We start from the raw sequence: 16,345 nt of genomic DNA on the forward strand, positions 1-16,345 counted from the left end.
TCCTCGCAATTGACTTGTCCCTCAACCGTACTGTACCTAATAACCTTGCTCTTATTCACTTTTACTCTCAGCTTCCTTCTTCACACACTTTATCAAACTCAGGCACCAGCTTCTGCAATTTCTCATAAGAATCAGCCACCAGCGATGTATCATCAGCGAACAACAACTGACTCATTTCCCAAGCCCTCACAACAGACTGCATACTTGCCCCTCTTTCCAAAACTCTTCCATTCACCTCCCTAACAACCCCATCCATAAACAAAGTAAACAACCATGGAGACATCACACACTCCTACCGCAAACCAATATTCACTGAGAACCAATCACTTTCCTCTTTTCCTACACGTACACATGCCTTACATCTTCAATAAAAACTTTTCACTGCTTCTGACAACGTGCCTCCGACACCATATATTCTTAATACCTTCCACAGAGCATCTCTATCAACCCTATCATATGCCTTCTCCAGATCCATAAATACTACATACAAATCCATATGATTTTCTAAGTATTTCTCACATACAATAGCAAACACCTGAACCACACATCCTCTACCACTTCTGAAACCACACTGTTCTTCCCCAATCTGATGCTCTGTGTATGGCTTTACCCTCTCACTCAATACCCTCCCATATAATTTCCCTGGAATACTCAACAAACTTCTGCCTCTGTAATTTGAGCACCCACCTTTATCCCCTAAGACTTTGTACAAATACAATATGCAAGCATTTCGCCAATCCTCAGGCACCTCACCATGAGTCATATAGACATTAAATAAACTTACCAACCAGTCAACAATACAGTCACCCACTTTTTTTAAATAAATTCCACTGCAATACCCTCCAAATCCGCTGCCTTGACGGCTTTCATCTTCCGCAAAGCTTTTACTACCTCTTCTCTGTTTACCAAATCATTCTCCCTAACCCTCTCACTTTGCACTGAACCTCGACCACAACACCCTTTATCTGCCACTCTATCATCAAACACATTCAACAAAACTTCAAAATATTCACTCCATCTCCTCACATAACCACTACTTGTTATCACCTCCTCATTACCCCCCTTCATTGAAGTTCCCAGTGATTCCATTGTCTGACGCACTTTATTTACCTCCTTTCAAAACATTATTTTATTCTCCTTAAAATTTAATGATACTCTCTCACCCCAGCCCTCATTTGCCCTCTTTTTCACCTCTTGCACCTTTCTCTTGACCTCCTGCCTCTTTCTTTTATACATCTCCCAGTCATTTGCATTATTTCCCTGCAAAAATCGTCCAGATGCCTCTCTCTTCTCTTTCACTAACAACCTTACTTCTTCATCCCACCACTCACTGCCCTTTCTAATCAACCAACCTCCCACGCTTCTCATGCCATCAGCATCTTTTGCGCAAGCCATCACTGCCTCCCTAGATATATCCCATTCCTCCCCCAATCCCCTTATGACCTTTGTTCTCACCTTTTATCATTTTGTACTCATTCTCTCCTGGTAACTCCTCACACAAGTCTCCTTCCCAAGCTCACTTACTCTCACCACTCTCTTCACCCCAACATTCTCTCTTCTTTTCTGAAAACCTCTACAAATCTTCACCTTCGCTTCCACAAGATAATGATCAGACATCCCTCCAGTTGCACCTCTCAGCACATTAACATCCAAAAGTTTCTCTTTCGTGCGCCTATCAATTAACACGTAATCCAATAACGCTCTCTGGCCATGTCTTCTACTTACATACGTATACCTATTTACATATCTCTTTTTAAACCAGTTATTCCCAGTCACCAGTCCTTTTTCAGCACATATATCTTTAAGCTCTTCGCCGTTTCCATTTAAAACACTGAACACCCTATGTACACCAATTATACCCTCAACTGCCACATTACCCACCTTTGTATTCTAATCACCCATCACTATTACCCGGTCTCGTGCATCAAAACTACTAACACACTCACTCAGCTCCTCCCAAAACACTATGTGTGTATATATATATATATATATATATATATATATATATATATATATATATATATATATATATATATATATATATATATGTATACATCTATATATATATATATATATATATATATATATATATATATATATATATATATATATATATATATATATATATATATTTATATTTATTTTTATTTTGCTTTGTCGCTGTCTCCCGCGTTTGCGAGATAGCGCAAGGAAACAGACGAAAGAAATGGCCCAACCCTCCCCCATACACATGTATATACATACACGTCCACACACGCAAATATACATACCTATACATCTCAATGTACACATATATATACACACACAGACACATACATATATACCCATGCACACAATTCGCACTGTCTGTCTTTATTCATTTCCATCGCCACCTCGCCACACATGGAATACCATACCCCTCCCCCCTCATATGTGCGAGGTAGCGCTAGGAAAAGACAACAAAGGCCCCATTCGTTCACACTCAGTCTCTAGTTGTCATGCAATAATGCCCGAAACCAAAGCTCCCTTTCCATATCCAGGCCCCACACAACTTTCCATGGTTTACCCCAGACGCTTCACATGCCCTGATTCAATGCACTGACAGCACGTCAACCCCGGTATACCACATCGATCCAATTCACTCTATTCCTTGCCCGCCTTTCACCCTCCTGCATGTTCAGGCCTCGATCACTCAAAATCTTTTTCACTCCATCTCTCCACCTCCAATTTGGTCTCCCACTTCTCGTTCCCTCCACCTCCGACACATATATCCTCTTGGTCAATCTTTCCTCACTCATTCTCTTCATGTGCCCAAACCATTTCAAAACACCCTCTTCTCCTCTCTCAACCAAGCTCTTTTTATTTCCACACATCTCTCTTACCCTTACATTACTTACTCGATCAAACCAACTCACACCACACATTGTCCTCAAACATCTCATTTCCAGCACATCCACCCTCCTCCGCACAACTCTATCCATAGCCCACGCCTCGCAACCATGCAACATTGTTGGAACCACTATTCCTTCAAACATACCCATTTTTGCTTTCGGAGATAATGTTCTCGACTTCCACACATTCTTCAAGGCTCCTAGGATTTTCGCCCCCTCCCCCACCCTATGATTCACTTCCGCTCCCATGGTTCCATCCGCTGCTAGATCCACTCCCAGATATCTAAAACACTTTACTTCCTCCAGTTTTTCTCCATTCAAACTTACCTCCCAATTGACTTGACCCTCAACCCTACTGTACCTAATAACCTTGCTCTTATTCACATTTACTCTTAACTTTCTTCTTTCACACACTTTACCAAACTCAGTCACCAGCTTCTGCAGTTTCTCACATGAATCAGTCACCAGCGATGTATCATCAGCGAACAACAACTGACTCACTTCCCAAGCTCTCTCATCCACAACAGACTTCATACTTGCCCCTCTTTCCAAAACTCTTGCATTCACCTCCCTAAGAACCCCATCTATAAACAAATTAAACAACCATGAAGACATCACACACCCCTGCCGCAAACCTACATATATATATATTTTTTTTTTTTTTTTTTTTTTATACTTCGTCGCTGTCTCCCGCGTCTGCGAGGTAGCGCAAGGAAACAGACGAAAGAAATGGCCCAACCCCCCCCCCCCCATACACATTGTACATACACATGTCCACACACGTGTATAAATACCTACACAGCTTTCCATGGTCCACCCCAGACGCCTCACATGCCTTGATTCACTCCACTGACAGCACGTCAACCCCTGTATACCACATCGCTCCAATTCACTCTATTCCTTGCCCTCCTTACACCCTCCTGCATGTTCAGGCCCCGATCACACAAAATCTTTTTCACTCCATCTTTCCACCTCCAATTTGGTCTCCCTCTTCTCCTCGTTCCCTCCACCTCCGACACATATATCCTCTTGGTCAATCTTTCCTCACTCATTCTCTCCATGTGCCCAAACCATTTCAAAACACCCTCTTCTGCTCTCTCAACCACGCTCTTTTTATTTCCACACATCTCTCTTACCCTTACGTTACTTACTCGATCAAACCACCTCACACCACACATTGTCCTCAAACATCTCATTTCCAGCACATCCATCCTCCTGCGCACAACTCTATCCATAGCCCACGCCTCGCAACCATACAACATTGTTGGAACCACTATTCCTTCAAACATACCCATTTTTGCTTTCCGAGATAATGTTCTCGACTTCCACACATTTTTCAAGGCTCCCAAAATTTTCGCCCCCTCCCCCACCCTATGATCCACTTCCGCTTCCATGGTTCCATCCGCTGACAGATCCACTCCCAGATATCTAAAACACTTCACTTCCTCCAGTTTTTCTCCATTCAAACTTACCTCCCAATTGACTTGACCCTCAACCCTACTGTACCTAATAACCTTGCTCTTATTCACATTTACTCTTAACTTTCTTCTTCCACACACTTTACCAAACTCAGTCACCAGCTTCTGCAGTTTCTCACATGAATCAGCCACCAGCGCTGTATCATCAGCGAACAACAACTGACTCACTTCCCAGGCTCTCTCATCCCCAACAGACTTCATACTTGCCCCTCTTTCCAGGACTCTTGCATTCACCTCCCTAACAACCCCATCCATAAACAAATTAAACAACCATGGAGACATCACACACCCCTGCCGCAAACCTACATTCACTGAGAACCAATCACTTTCCTCTCTTCCTACACGTACACATGCCTTACATCCTCGATAAAAACTTTTCACTGCTTCTAACAACTTGCCTCCCACACCATATATTCTTAATACCTTCCACAGAGCATCTCTATCAACTCTATCATATGCCTTCTCCAGATCCATAAATGCTACATACAAATCCATTTGCTTTTCTAAGTATTTCTCACATACATTCTTCAAAGCAAACACCTGATCCACACATCCTCTACCACTTCTGAAACCGCACTGCTCTTCCCCAATCTGATGCTCTGTACATGCCTTCACCCTCTCAATCAATACCCTCCCATATAATTTACCAGGAATACTCAACAAACTTATACCTCTGTAATTTGAGCACTCACTCTTATCCCCTTTGCCTTTGTACAATGGCACTATGCACGCATTCCGCCAATCCTCAGGCACCTCACCATGAGTCATACATACATTAAATAACCTTACCAACCAGTCAACAATACAGTCACCCCCTTTTTTAATAAATTCCACTGCAATACCATCCAAACCTGCTGCCTTGCCGGCTTTCATCTTCCGCAAAGCTTTTACTACCTCTTCTCTGTTTACCAAATCATTTTCCCTAACCCTCTCACTTTGCACACCACCTCGACCAAAACACCCTATATCTGCCACTCTGTCATCAGACACATTCAACAAACCTTCAAAATACTCATTCCATCTCCTTCTCACATCACCACTACTTGTTATCACCTCCCCATTTACGCCCTTCACTGAAGTTCCCATTTGCTCCCTTGTCTTACGCACCCTATTTACCTCCTTCCAGAACATCTTTTTATTCTCCCTAAAATTTACTGATAGTCTCTCACCCCAACTCTCATTTGCCCTTTTTTTCACCTCTTGCACCTTTCTCTTGACCTCCTGTCTCTTTCTTTTATACTTCTCCCACTCAATTGCATTTTTTCCCTGCAAAAATCGTCCAAATGCCTCTCTCTTCTCTTTCACTAATACTCTTACTTCTTCATCCCACCACTCACTACCCTTTCTAAACAGCCCACCTCCCACTCTTCTCATGCCACAAGCATCTTTTGCGCAATCCATCACTGATTCCCTAAATACATCCCATTCCTCCCCCACTCCCCTTACTTCCATTGTTCTCACCTTTTTCCATTCTGTACACAGTCTCTCCTGGTACTTCCCCACACATATATATATATATATATATATATATATATATATATATATATATATATATATATATATATATATATATATATAGATAGTCATATGATTTTTTCTATTTTCATTTTCTTTATACTTGATGGCCGTTCTCTTCGCTAGCAATTAGTCCCAGGAACAGATGAAGAAAGTCTCATTCACCCACATCCATTAACTTGCTTTCATGTGTAATGCACCTAGACTACAGTCCCTCATCCAGAATCAGACCCTCAGTCCTTTCTATGGTCTACCGTGGACGCTTTACATGCTCTGGTTCTATCCATTGGCAGCACCTTCGTCCCCTGAATATCACATGGTTCCTATTCACTCTATCCTGTGCACACATTTCACCATCCTGCATGCTCAGTCCCCTGTCACTCAATCCTTTCTAGTTGTTTCCTCCACTTCTGAAACATATATCCCTCAATTCAACCTCTCCTCACACATTTTCAGCTTAAGGCCAAACCATTTCAGCACATCCTCTTCAGGTCTCTCAACGACACTCTTTCTGTTACCAAACCTTTCTCTTACCCTTTTATTGATAACCTAATCTAAGTACTTCACACCATATATTGTCCTCACACATTTGATTTCCAACACGTCCACCTTCCTCCGCACATCCTCATTTGTAGCCCATGCTTCGCATCCATATATTGTTGTTTGGAATACTATGCGTTCAAGCGTGCACATTTTTTCCCCTCTCAGATAACGACCTCTCTTTCTACGCATTCTTCAATGCTCCCAAAGCCTTTGCCCCCCCCCCCCCCCCCCCCACACACACACACACATACACACACACACACACACACACACACACAACCTTTGAATCACTCCCGCTCTCAAGTTTCCATTTCCCGCACACGCTATTCCAAACTTAGTCACCAGCTTCTGTGCTTTCTTACTCGAATCTGACACCAGTGCTGTATCATGAGCCAACAACAAATGACTCTTCCCAGGCTCCATCACCCCCTACAAACTGCATACTCACCCCTCTATTCAAGACTGCTGCGTTGACCTCCTTCACAACACCATTCATAAACAAATTAAACAAACATATTGACATCATGTGCCCCTGCCGCAGACCAAACTTCACTTGGAACTACTCACTCACCTCTCTCCCTACTCTTACAAACAGCCTTCACCCTGATAAAGAAATTCCTACTACTTCTAACAGCATTCCTTCATTACCTTTATTCTGAGGACCTTCCATAAGGTGTCTCACTGAATCCTGTCATATCCTTTCTCTAGCGCCATAAATGCCAAATACAAATTCACGTGTTTCTTTAAGTATTTCTTATATCCAGTCTTTAAAGCAAACATCTGATCCATACATCCTCTACTACTTCTAACTCCACTTTGCTCCTCCCCAGGCTTTAACTACTATAATCTCACATTCAACTTACCAGATACACTGAACAAACTTATACCTCAGAAGTTTGAACACTTACCTTCGTCCCTTTTGCCTTTATACAATGGCACTATACATGAATTCAACCAATCATCAGATACTTTAGCATGATCCATACATATAGTGACAATCCTAACCAGCCATTCCACAACACAGTCACCCCCTTTCTTAAATTCACCTGAAATACCATCAACTCCAGCCGCCCTGCCACATTTTATCTTAGGTTAAGCTTTTACCACCTCTGGTCTCTGCACCAAACCACTCTGCATGACTCTCATTTCACATACCATCCCGAACTAAATACCCGACATCTACCATCCTATCATCAAACACATTCAACAGTCCTTCAGAATATTCACGCTATCTCCTCGTTATTTCATCATTACCTATTACCATTTCTCTATTTGTCCCATTCATCGATATTCTTATTTAATCTCATGTTTTTCGCACATCATTAACTCCTTCCAGAACCTCATATTCTCTCAGAAATGTTTTGATACAGGTTCATCCTAGCACTCATTTCTCTCTTTTGTAACCTCTGCCCCTTCCTCTTGACCTCCCATCGTTATCTCTTATACATCTTCCAATCATTTGCACTCCTTCCCTGTATATATATATCCCTTATACCACTCTTTTCTTTTTCATCAGCAACTTTTGCTTCTTCCTCCCATCGGTCACTGTCATTCCTACTTTTCCGTCTCTCACCTTGCGCCAGTTACATGCGTCTCTCTCATATACTTGCACTGCTTCTGTAGATACCTCCCATTCTTCATCCACCTGTCGTTCACTCCCAGGTTTTGCCATTCTACGTTCAGTCTTTCTTGATATTTCTTCACACGAATCTCTTACATACTCTGACCACTCTCTTCTCACCCAGAAAGTTTCCTCTTTTCCAAAAACATCTAAAAATCTTCACCTTCGCCTCAGAAAGCCAACCAGATATCTCTCTCAACACATTTACATCAAAAGGTTTCCCTTTTGCACGCTAGTCGATCAGTTCGCAACCCATTATTGCCCGCAGACCATCGTTCGTACTCAGGCGTACTTGTGTATGTCTCTCTTGTTAAACCTGGTATTCCTTATCGCTAGTCGTTTTTCAGTGCACAACTCCAGAAGCTGTTCACCATTTCCATTTACATTACTGAATACTCCGTCCCCCCAATTATAACCTCAAATGCCACATTAATCATCTTCGCGTCTAATTCACCTTTCACCAACACCCGGTCTCTTGAGTCAAAACTGCTGGCACACTCACTCAGCTGCTCCCAAAGTACTCATCTCTTATCATCTTTCTTCCCATGGCTAGGTGCAAAAGCACTAATATAACCATCCATCCCTCGTACTCCATTTTTATTTTTACCCACATCAATCTGAAATTCACTTCCTTACACATTTTCATACACTCCCGCTACTTCTGCTTCAGAAGCAGTGCTATCCCTTCTTTAGCTCTTGCTCTTTCACCAACCCTTGACTTCCCTCTAAAGACATTTCTAAACTGAGCTGACTCAGGTTACACAAAACACGAAAAAAAAAAATTAGATAATTTCAGTGGAAATGAGTCATAATATAAATGACAGTAACTAGTGTTATCAAGAGCGTATTGAGGATGGGCTGATGTTCCTGTGAAAAGGAGATTGGCCAATCAAAATATTTTGGAGAATTTTCTTCGTCTGTGAAGAGGTTGATCATAAAAGTGTCTATGCTAATGTTAACAGAAAAAAGTAAGTAGAGTGATGCCGTTGGTCTTGATGCAAGAAAGAAAAAAGAAAAACATGACATTAAAGATTGGTACAATTAGATATAAGAAACAGATACAAATCAGTAGAGTTACTTGGAGAGGAATCGACAGTGCTTTTATAAACAATTGACCGTCAGTGGTGATACTGGGCTCCGCCTGCATGAGGTTACGCCGTGAGCAGGGAGTCACTTTGGTGAGGCTGTAACATTACGAGAACCTATCACTCCAAAGGAACCTACTTTACCTTGCTCCTGGAAATAACTCAGCTGGGTACAGGATCCTATACAATTATGAAACAGATAAATAGAATGTGATGTTAGTCCAGCGTCAATGAGAGGCTGGTCGCAATATATGACTAACAGTTAACCAAGTCTCGTTGGGGTTGACGATGGAAACAAGTAACCGTCAGACAGTCATGGACTGATTGGTCAGCACTCGAGATGATAAACAGACCGCGTAGCGTGGTGGCAAGACGGTATTGCTGCTATAAACAAAAACGTCTACACAAGCGGGGAAGGGAATGGGCTGGAGCGTCCAGACGGGTGGCGTCTGGTGCGCTTGACGCGTCCCATAATACATGGCCCGCTTTTCTCGGTCTCTAATGTCCGTCTGTGAGGCAGTCTACCCCTTTCCGTTTTTTTTATTCGTTCCCTTTCTCATTTTCTGTCAGAGGTAATTTCACCCCTGTTTTGTCTTTCTTGTTATCTCTATGATTCCTTTTGGTTTCTTGCTTATTTGCTTCCTCGTATGTATTAGGGTCTGAAAAATTAATTGTGAATTACTTGGGGCATTTTCATATGTAGAATATGTGACAGACATGTGATTTCTTTATGATTTGCAATGATATGGTAGGTGTGTGTGTGTGTGTGTGTGTGTGTGTGTGTGTGTGTGTGTGTGTGTGTGTAATTATCTGTTTCTAGATATTTATATATACTTTACTGGAAGGGAGTTATACAGCAATGGGACTGTCCCTCTTAAAATTTTTCTATCACACAACTTTGAAAATGTCTATATGTTCTCCAAATTCACAGTCTCAAAGCTCAATATGTTCTATTCATCCACTTCTCAGATCTTTACCGAAAAAGATTTTCCTTAATATCACAGTGTGTCCCATCCTCGTTTCTTTACATTTACTCGAGCTGAATTTCATCAAACATGTATCAGATAGACTTCAGAGTTTATTTAGGTCCCCTAGTAAGTTGATACAAGTGTCCTTGCTTTTTTACTTCTCTAGTCTCCTTGGCATCACCCTCAAACGTATTCGGGTAGGAGTCCAATCTTCTGGTAAGATTTTCAGAGAAATAAAGAAGAGCAATGGTTCCAGAACAGAGCCCTGCGCAACGCCAATGGTGACACACAATCTATTTCGAGAAGACTCCTTTGACATGCCTACTTCTGTTTCCCTTACACTAAGGTAAATAATGCCCCTTCATCCCTGCTTAAAGATCTAGCTTCTTTAACAGACTCCTTCGTGGTTACAGTATCAACTGCTTTCTGGGAGTTCAAATAGAGAGAGTCGACCCAACTTTTTCTCTTATCTGAAGGGGAGCCTACTCTCTCGGAGAAATCCATGAGGTTGGTTACTCATGGCGCTCTTTCCCTATGACTGTGTTTCTCTCGCGGATAGATAACTTCTGTACAAGAAGTCATCCACTTGCTTTCTGATTATTTTTTCCAGTATGGCACGAGCCATACTTGTCAGGAGATCGGTCTGCGGTTCAGCACATCCTCCCGATCTCCTTTCAAATCATGTATACACTCTTCGACCACTCGGCGCTTTCCTTCAGTGACATCTGTGTGTGTGTGTGTGTGTGTGTGTGTGTGTGTGTGTGTGTGTGTGTGTGTATGTGTGCAACCGCAAAATGTTCCTCTCAATGAGGTCATAACAATAAATTGGTCTCACTCCCGCGCATCAGGTATTGTTTTCGTATCTTATTTCAGCGTGGCGTGATTTCCCCTTAATATACGAGACACAAACAGCAACTTCTTGGATGCGTGCCATCTCTCCCGCAGGAAACTGTAAGGCTTACAAAAGGAAGGAAACAGTCTGGGGTAATGCATTAGGGTGAATTATCATAATGAATAATAAGTGGACCGTCGGGAGCGAGTAGAAAGACGACAGTTTGTGGCGGAGGAGCCACTCTGTTACTCGAGGAAGGAGGGAGAAAATGGGCCCATCATGCAGCTGTAAGTTGCCTCCACTGGTGCTGTTGGCGAAGACTACATAAAGTGGGTTAAGTCTTAGACTACGTATCAGAGTGGTACTGTGGGCTGACGCTATAGGAAGGCATCATGAAGTGGGTAAGCCGAAAAATGATCCTGGAATAGCCAGAAGACGAGGGGCTGCTACCGAGGAAGGCTAGGGTAAGGGTAGACCGTCTTGAGACACGAAGTAGACTGCTATTGTAGGAGCTTAGAATAAGCGAGACGGTCTTTGAACATGTTCAAGGCTGCCGCTAGGGAAGACTGAAGAGGGCGGCGGCGGGTGGGGCCGGAAGAATGGGCGACGTCACTATTGTGGAAGGCTGGAGTAGATGGGAGGCTTGAAACGTAAAGCAAACATTTGTTTCATATGTTATGACGCCGCATAAAGTCACTGTACGTTCCAAGACGAGCAGGAATATACACCTTTGTCTGGCTTAACACAGTAATCATCTACTGGTATCACTACTAACAACATTACTTACATTTTACTGAATGCCAAGGAAAATGTTCTTTTGTCAGAACCCCCCCCCCCTCCCCCCCCACCCTCCCACAATACAATTTCATTCATTGGTTCAAAAACGGTTTACTCAATAAAGACATGATTAATTCTATGATTTATACCTAAGCAACTGTTTCTTTACTTGTGGTATTTATTTGCAGAAGAAAACACACTGGGGCAGTTTAACTGCCGGTCAAAGAAAAAAGTCGTCACCGAGGCCTCGCCTTGGAAGAAAAAATTATTGCAAGGAAGAAGTAAAAGGAGAAAAATGTAGAAACGAGAGATAACGATCCAACGCGTGAAGTCAAGACGTAGGACAAAAAAAAAAAAAAATATGTTTGGCGGATGATATAGCAAGGAAAACGTAATTTTGTACGATACCTTACTTTTAATGAGGGAGAATGAAGGTAAGCAATCCTGACATGAGAGAGACAAAGTTGACGTCTTATATCAACGCTTCACCAACCTGCTGACTGCGAGGGTTTAGACTGGGTGATCATCAGCCCATTTACAATCAAGAGAAGCATTCGTTTAGGAATATCTTTCCATTTGCTTCTAGAAATCATGTAATCATAATACTTAATCGCAAAAAAGTTACTGTTTGTGTTTGATTCTGCATATTACATTCTGTAATGTTTTTCCTAATCGTCTGCCGCAGCAGGAAATTTCTTTGACGAGATTGCACTTTCTTCCGTCAATAGATAGTAATAGCCTCACTACTGGACATGTAGCCTCTACTGATGGAGACTGTAAAAACACATAAACAAATACAGACACACACAGACACAGACACAGACACAGACACACACACACACACTGGTTATTGTGTATCTTCCGGGAGCTGACCCAGCGAAGTCTCGTTGCTTGAATATGTAAGACGCAAGATATTCGATGACTGTGATCGATTACCACTTGATACCGATGACTGTGATCGAATACCACTTGATACCGATGACTGTGTGAATAGCACCTCGACTGTCGCTACATGTGGCATAGGTCAGGTCAAACTTCTCTCTGTGAAAGGTACAATATATATAAATATATAGGCATACGATAGAGTTGATAGAGATGCTCTGTGGAAGGTTTTTAAGAATATATGGTGTGGGAGGCAAGTTGTTAGAAGCAGTGAAAAGTTTTTATCGAGAATGTAAGGCCTGTGTACGTGTAGGAAGAGATGAAACTGATTGGTTCTCACTGAATGTAACTTTGCGGCAGGTGTGTGTGATGTCTCCATGGTTGTTTAATTTGTTTATGGATGGGGTTGTTAGGGAGGTAAATGAAAGGGTTTTGGAAAGAGGGGCAAGTATGAAGTCTGTTGGGGATGAGAGAGCTTGGGAAGTGAGTCAGTTGTTGTTCGCTGATGATACAGCGCTGGTGGCTGATTCATGTGAGAAACTGCAGAAGCTGGTGACTGAGTTTGGTAAAGTGTGTGAAAGAAGAAAGTTAAGAGTAAATGTGAATAAGAGCCAAGGTTATTAGGTACAGTAGGGTTGAGGGTCAAGTCAATTGGGAGGTAAGTCTGAATGGAGCAAAACTGGAGGAAGTAAAGTGTTTTAGATATCTGGGAGTGGATCTGGCAGTGGATGGAATCATGGAAGCGGAAGTGGATCATAGGGTGGGGGAGGGGGCGAAAATGCTGGGAGCCTTGAAGAATGTGTGGAAGTCGAGAATATTATCTCGGAAAGCAAAAATGAGTATGTTTGAAGGAAATGTGGTTCCAACAATATTGTATGGTTGCGAGGCGCGGGCTATGGATAGAGTTGTGCGCAGGAGGATGGATGTGCTGAAATGAGATGTTTGAGGACAATGTGTGGTGTGAGGTGGTTTGATCGAGTAAGTAACGTAAGGGTAAGAGAGATGTGTGGAAATAAAAAGAGCGTGGTTGAGAGAGAAGAGGGTGTTTTGAAATGGTTTGGGCACATGGAGAGAATGAGTGAGGAAAGATTGACCAAGAGGATATATGTGTCGGAGGTGGAGAGAAGACCAAATTGGAGGTGGAAAGATGGAGTGAAAAAGATTCTGTGTGATCAGGGCCTGAACATGCAGGAGGGTGAAAGGAGGGCAAGGAATAGAGTGAATTGGATCGATGTGGTATACCGGGGTTGACATGCTGTCAGTGGATTGAATCAGGGCATGTGAAGCGTCTGGGGTAAACCATGGAAAGCTGTGTAGGTATGTATATTTGCGTGTGTGGACGTATGTACATACATGTGTATGGGGGTGGGTTGGGCCATTTCTTTCGTCTGTTTCCTTGCGCTACCTCGCAAACGCGGGAGACAGCGACAAAGCAAAAAAGAAAAAAAAAAATATATATACATATATATATATATATATATATATATATATATATATATATATATATATATATATATATATATATATATATATATATATATATATATATATATTCTTAATCCCCTAACCCTGTAGATAGGGGATTAAGAATACTTCCCACGCATTCCTCACGTGTCGTAGAAGGCGACTAAAGGGGACGGGAGCGGGGGGCCAGACACCCTCCCCTCCTTGTATTTTAACTTTTTAAAAGGGGAAACAGAAGAAGGAGTCACGTGAGGAGTGCTCATCCTCCTCGAAGGCTCAGATTGGGGTGTCTAAATGTGTGTGGATGTAACCAAGATGAGAAAAAAGGAGAGATAGGTAGTATGTTTGAGGAAAGGAACCTGGATGTTTTGGCTCTGAGTGAAACGAAGCTAAAGGGTAAAGGGGAAGAGTGGTTTGGGAATGTCTTGGGAGTAAAGTCAGGGGTTAGTGAGAGGACAAGAGCAAGGGAAGGAGTAGCACTACTCCTGAATCAGGAGTTGTGGGAGTATGTGATAGAGTGTAAGAAAGTAAATTCTAGATTGATATGGGTTAAACTGAAAGTTGATGGAGAGAGATGGGTGATTATTGGTGCATATGCACCTGGGCATGAGAAGAAAGATCATGAGAGGCAAGTGCTTTGGGAGCAGTTGAATGAGTGTGTTAGTGGTTTTGATGCACAAGACCGGGTTATAGTGATGGGTGATTTGAATGCAAAGGTGAGTAATATGGCAGCTGAGGGAATAATTGTTATACATGGAGTGTTCAGTGTTGTAAATGGAAATGGTGAAGAGCTTGTAGATTTATGTGCTGAAAAAGGATTGGTGATTGGGAATACCTGGTTTAAAAAGCGAGATATACATAAGTATACGTATGTAAGTAGGAGAGATGGCCAGAGAGCGCTATTGGAATACGTGTTAATTGATAGACGCACGAAAGAGAGACTTTTGGATGTTAATGTGCTGAGAGGTGCAACTGGAGGGATGTCTGATCATTATCTTGTGGAAGCGAAGGTGAAGATTTGTGGGGGATTTCAGAAAAGAAGAGAGAATGTTGGGGTGAAGAGAGTGGTGAGAGTAAGTGAGCTTGGGAAGGAGACTTGTGTGAGGAAGTACCAGGAGAGACTGAGTGCAGAATGGAAAAAGGTGAGAACAAAGGAGGTAAGGGGAGTGGGGGAGGAATGGGATGTATTTTGGGAAGCAGTGATGGCTTGCGCAAAAGATTCTTGTGGCATGAGAAGCGTGGGAGGTGGGTTGATTAGAAAAGATAGTGAGTGGTGGGATGAAGAAGTAAGATTATTAGTGAAAGAGAAGAGAGAGGCATTTGAACGATTTTTGCAGGGAAAAAATGCAAATGAGTGGGAGAGGTATAAAAGAGAGACGCAGGAGGTCAAGAGAAAGGTGCAAGAGGTGAAAAAGAGGGCAAATGAGAGTTGGGGTGAGAGAGTATCATTAAATTTCAGGGAGAATAAAAAGATGTTTTGGAAGGAGGTAGATAAAGTGCGTAAGACAAGGGAGCAAATGGGAACTTCAGTGAAGGGTGCTAATGGGGAGGTGATAACAAGTAGTGGTGATGTGAGAAGGAGATGGAGTGAGTATTTTGAAGGTTTGTTGAATGTGTTTGATGATAGAGTGGCAGATATGGGGTGTCTTGGTCGAGGTGGTGTGCAAAGCGAGAGGGTTAGGGAAAATCATTTGGTAAATAGAGAAGAGGTAGTAAAAGCTTTACGGAAGATGATAGCCGGTAAAGCAGCAGGTTTGGATGGTATTGCAGTGGAATTTATTAAAAAAGGGGGTGACTGTATTGTTGATTGGTTGGTAAGGTTATTTAATGTATGTATGATTCATGGTGAGGTGCCTGAGGATTTGCGGAATGCTTGCATAGTGCCATTGTACAAAGGCAAAGGGGCAAAAATGAGGTCTGTTGTGGATGAGAGAGCTTGGGAAGTGAGTCAGTTGTTGTTCGCTGATGATACAGTGCTGGTGGCTGATTCATGTGAGAAACTGCAGAAGCTGGTGACTGAGTTTGGTAAAAATGAGTATGATGAAAAATGAGTATGTTTCAAGGAATAGTGGTTCCAGCAATGTTATATGGTTGTGAGCCATGGGGTATAGATATTGTTCTAGGGAGGAGGGTGGATATGTTGGAAATGAGATGTTTGAGGACAATATGTGGTATGAGGTAGGTTTCATCGAGTAAGTAATGAGAGGATAAGAGATATGTGTGGTATTAAAAAGAGTGTGGTTAAGAGAGCAGTGGACGGTACACTGAAATGGTTTGGTTACATGGAACGAATATTTGAGGAAAGATTGA

The sequence above is a fragment of the Panulirus ornatus genome, chromosome 15 (genome assembly GCF_036320965.1).
Source record: "Panulirus ornatus isolate Po-2019 chromosome 15, ASM3632096v1, whole genome shotgun sequence".
NCBI classification, from domain to species: domain Eukaryota; kingdom Metazoa; phylum Arthropoda; class Malacostraca; order Decapoda; family Palinuridae; genus Panulirus; species Panulirus ornatus.